The sequence below is a fragment of the Quercus lobata genome, chromosome 1 (assembly GCF_001633185.2).
Source record: "Quercus lobata isolate SW786 chromosome 1, ValleyOak3.0 Primary Assembly, whole genome shotgun sequence".
In the NCBI taxonomy this organism is placed as follows: Eukaryota; Viridiplantae; Streptophyta; class Magnoliopsida; order Fagales; family Fagaceae; genus Quercus; species Quercus lobata.
The window spans coordinates 13837425-13842932 of record NC_044904.1 but is presented as its reverse complement, the minus strand read 5'-3'; positions in this window follow the sequence as shown (position 1 = coordinate 13842932).

The following is a 5508-nucleotide window of genomic DNA, read 5'->3' as shown; positions in this document are numbered from 1 at the left end:
CAACAGGCATAAGGCAAACTAAAGTAACAAGATTCCGCCTTGACGGATGTAAGTTACTGACGACCCTTATAACGGGTACAAAGTATATAAAAGCTAAGTGATAAAATTTCGCTAAGACGGATGTAAATCACTAACGAAACCTGAAGTGACGAGATTCCTTAAGTGGATGTAAGTCACCAAAAAATGGCCAAGTGATAAGATTCTGCCAATACGGATGTAAATTACTGACGAATCCTGAAGTGACGAGATTCCTCAAATGGATGTAAGTCATCGAAAAGTGGCCAAGTGATAAGATTCCGCTTTGACGGATGTAAGTCACAAACAAAGGCATAAAAGAAGTAAATGTCCCCAGAACGAGCTAGGTGACGAGGACACAATCCTTAAAGCCTACGCAAATGGCAAAGTCCCGCTTGACGAACTCAGAATACTGACGAATCCTCCGCAAGAGGAAGGATATGGAGAAAAAGAAGAAGGACAAGAACCCTCATTAAGGATAAGGAGTGACGAGCAAATCACAGCTAAGAAATTTACGCTAAGTACAAGCTAAGTACAAGGTATGCTAAGAAAGTTATGCTAAATCACAAACACATGCATGGTCACAAACACAGGCATAGCCATAAAAACGAGTAAGTACAAAATCATAAAAAAAACAAAAACAGCGGGCAATTATCCTTGTTCTTCCTACTGACCCATGAAACAGAGGGCCAAGAGACATTGTTCTGAAAATATATTAAAAAAAAAAAAAAACACACATATATATACATCACAAAAAAGCCCAAAACACAACGGGCATATATAACAAATAAATTTTCCTAAGTATCAGGTTCGGATGTTAGGAGCGTTAGTAATAGGATCGTCAACAGCTGCGGGAGCATCATCGGCAATAGGGGCGTCATCAGCAACAGGGGCGTCACCTTCAGGTGCAGATGACTGGGCAGCCTCGTCAGCAGCCATCTCTTGATCTACCGCTTCTAGATCCAAATTCGGCAGATCAACCCTTGTAGGATGCTTGACGAGGTACCTATGAAGGAGCTCAAAGCCCTTGAAGTACCAACTGAAGAGTACAGTGGAATACTCCTCAGTTTGCTGGAAGGCCTCGAAGAACCTAGCAGCGATCGTCTTCAACTTCTCCTTTGCCGCCTATAGCTGGTCGTCCTTCTCCAGATTCAGTTGATGCTCGACCCTAAGTTCGAAGTTCAAAGCCTTGACTTTCTCCTTCAATGTGGCAGCCTCGTCCATCGACTCTATGAGGTCCTTTTTCAGCGTCGAGTTCTCCTTCTCCAGAGCCTCCATCCTGGACGCCAAAGAAGCCACTTTAACCTCTTGAGTGAGACACTCAAAAGTAAGGTGAAGGCTCTCCCCCAACACCTGACAAAGCAAATTAAGTGCGTCAGTAAAAAGGATGGGAAAATTGATGTGAAAAGAAACCAAGGAAAACGCATAAACAGCCTTACGTGCACGATCTTATGAACGTGCTGACTTGTAACCACATTGTGAGGCACTCTAGAAAAGACCTTAAGGTCTTCAGCCTTCACAACGTTATGTGCCTGCTCCACGGCCACACCTTCGTCGTCTCAGACGGACGAGCCCACTCTCTCCTTCTCTTTATCTTTGGCTGACAGTCTCGGCCTCTTTGATGACGGGGTAGGGATCTTCTCAACTGAAGTGGCCGACGAAGCCACCCGTAGACTCTCTACTCCCGAGACGATGGGAGTGGCATCTGCGGAAGGAAGGACGGACGAACCCTTTCCCGTGACGCGAACTCCCTTCTTGCCAATGTTTGCCAAGGGTTCGTCCTTCTTGGACCTCATCTTGGCGTACATATCTTTGTTGAATCTGGTCGTCATCTCTATAAATAAAAAAAATAAATAAATAAATAAATAAATAAAAAATAAGAAACCCAAAGTACACAAGTGAAGATCAGTACTGACGAGGTAAACGCTTACTCTTCTTCTCCTCGATGTTGATGCTGCGCAAAACGTAAGGAGATGGGTCCAGCCCTAAGCAGTAGAAAGCAAGCGTCCGTGGATCAAGAAGATCGTCCCAACTCTCAATCGACTCTGCGTATTCTGTTGCCTTCTCAACACGACCCTGATACTTGCTCTTCAGTTTGGGGCGTCTTTTAACTGCAAAAGAAATTGAACAAGTGGTTAGTGACGACCAAATATGCAAAACGAAAATAAACAGACAATGAGAAACGTGGACGCACCTAAGTTTAGGGTTCCCTACCAACGAAGTAACCTTGGGATATCACCCCAAGCCTCGCTAGAAGGGGTCTCAAAGTCATCCCCGGATACGAAAAAGAAACGTGATTTCCAGTACCTGAATGACGAAGCTAAACCCTTAATGATTCTAGTCCTCCTCGTCCAGGGGACTAGCTCATAATACCCATACTCTTTCGATTCCTTTAAGCGGTAAAGGTGGATGAGCTCACTCACTTTGATCATGTCTCCATTGGCGGCCAGCCAAATCTCCATATAGTTGATAACTATCCTCCAAGAGTTAGGCATGAGTTGCCCAGGGGCAATACCAAAATGACCCAAAAACTCCATCACCAGAGGATGGATGGGTAGCCTGAGCCCAGAAGTGAAAGCAGCCTCGTAGAAGCATACTTCACTAGGGAAGAAGTGGCAGGCCCGATCCTCAGGACCAGGCTGACGAACGCGGACTCTGGTAGGAAACTGGAACCTATCCTTGAACCTAGTCACGGTGTCAGCATCCAGCCCACACTCCTCGTTAAGAGCATAAAAAGCCCTAACCTGACGAGGGGTGGAAATGGCCGTATCACCCTCAACCGGGCCGCCGCTAGACGACAATCCCGTGTCTAGTTCGCTAGATCTCACCTCCGACATCCTCCTCGTCTCTCCCTCAAACCAAGCCAGCGACTGACCTGAAATTGGAGACAGCTCCCCTAGAACTACACTCAACCCACAACCTTCAAAAAGATAGTCCCCAATCAAAGGAAAGAAGTCCTCGGAGACACCCAAAGCCGCCCCTAAGCGAGCAAAAAAGAAAGAAACTGAGGGGAAAGCTACCCAAACCTCAGAAGAACTAATCATGAAAAGGGGTACCCAATCCTAAATGCCCACATATCAAACACAAAAACAAAAACAAAAGACAAAGGAAAAATCAGGAATTTATAAGGGGGCCATTAAGAAAAAGGATCTGAGAAAAATCGAAGGAGTAGCATACCTTGAAAAGCGGAACAGTCGAGGCCGGAGAAATTCGTCGCCGGAGCAAGGTCGAAGTCGCCGGAGCAGAATCGGAATAATCGCAGAGAGACAAACACTCGGAGCAGGAAAAGAAAGAAAAATCAGAGTGAAGGAAAAAGAAAAGTTTTTGAAACCAAAAATCCAAGGAAACTGAAAAGTAGCGGGAAACCCAAGGGTCATGCCATCAATGCCTTCAATCAGCATGTGCCACGTGGCCACGTTTCATACCGCGCTGCCATCATACATTAAATTCGAAACGAAATCCCAAGCGTCACAAACAACTCAGGAAAAGAAACCTTTCACCTTCTGTGGCCCTCATGACACGTCACTGACGACCACAAAACCTGGGGGGCAACTGATGGGAGTGACGAGAACACATTACCTTGACGAAGTCAACCTAGTGACGAGGTCATCCCTGGCAACGAGCAGCCATCACTGACGAGGAAAGGAAAGTCATTCAATGATGCCAGCAAGTAACCTGGGCAGTTACGAAACCAGCAAAACAGACCGTTGGAGCTTAATAAAAGCCCCATAATTGGGCTGGAGGCGTTACTAAAGAGAGGCATTAACACCCCAACGGCTAGTAGTCAAGATCACATATATAAAGTCCTTACATTGGCAGCATAAGGTACATACATACTGATACTCTGAGAAAATATCTATTACTTTCTAGTTTTGTGAATTGCTTTATCGTTCTAACTTTGGCATCAGAGGCGTTGTGGCAGGCACCACACCGGTGACCCCTTTTTGAGGACACACAGAAGAAAAGACAAAAATACTCAGAAGAAAACCTAAAAAAGAGCTAAACTTGTTTGAAGAAGAGAGAAATCGATTTATTCGTGCTAATCTATCAAAGTGAGGCTTAATCGTTTTTCTTTTAGAGTTAACCTAGTTTTTGGACATCCACGCTCTACAAATTTTATTGTTTGGGCCTCTAACGTACGAACCCAATACTAGTTTGGGGATCGATACAAATTGAGTCATTACAAAAAGATTCAGAAAGTTAGTTATTGCTTTTTTTACTGTAAAAAATACCCCTAATTTAATTAATCTATTCTTATTCCTTAAAAAGAGAAATAAGGTTAAGATGGTAAATAAACTAAAATTTTCCCACTACCCTCACACTTCCCACTTCCCACTTCCCACTTCCCAACCTTACTACCCCACATTTCTAATCAAAAATAAGAAAGAAAGGCTACCCACTCACGGCTCCTATAAAATTAAAAAATAAATAAAAAATAAAAAGCACTACCAACGGTTCCAATAATAATAATAAAAAAAAACTTCCATAAAAAATTAAAAAAAAAAAAAAAAACTACTCACATCACGTAAAATTAAAAAAAAAAAAAAAAAAAAAACTAGCCTCTGAGCAACTACTCACATCACATAAAATTATTTCACCACAAATGCTTAACACCCAGCACAACCCTAGATTTTTTTTTTTTTTTTTTTTTGTGATTAGAAAATATATTAATCCCAAATTATAATTTATGCAAATTTTTAACTTTTACCAAAAAAATAAAAATAAAAGAGCCTCTAAGCATGCGAGTGCTCAGAGGCTAGTATACATTATGATGATCAAAAGTATGCTAGAAATTGACCATTATTCTCCAAATCAAATTTTTATAACATCCAAAAAAAAAAAAAATCCAAAAGGACCAAAAAAAAAAAAAAGTATATGAAAATTATCCTTATTCTACAATTACTTGAACCTCAAAGCCTCCATATTATATAGGTCATGTTAATGGGTGTCCTTAGGGCAATTGTTAATAAGCTATTGTGGGCGCCTCAGGACCGAGGAAGGGATTGTTGAGCTGTTATCATTATTACTAAGGCATCATAACGCAATGAGGGAATCCACCTAAGGAGGGGAAGAGACAAAAGACTTTTGGGAGCTCCAGTTGGGAAGGACAGGCTGTGGAGAGAGAATCACGGAGGGTAAGGGAAGTTTCCAGTGAGAAGTATCTTATTGCCTCTGCATTAAATGACTGGCAACAGCTTTATCAGCTGCATTGATGAGGAAGTGACCTAAACAATGGAGATCATAGTTAAGCAACTCCTTCTACCACCTTCATCAGAAGTTTAAGGAGATGGGTGTCAAGATGAGAATTTAGGTAGGTAGAGATGAGGGGCCAAGGTATGAAGGGCTAAGAAGTATATAAGGGAAGGAAAATTTCAGAAGAGGGGATTTGGAAAAAAAGAGAAAAAGAAAAGAATAGAATCTAGAACAAGAACATAGAGAGAAGAGAGTGAACAGTGTTTTCTTCTGGGTAAGATTTGCCTCCTCGAGCAAGCT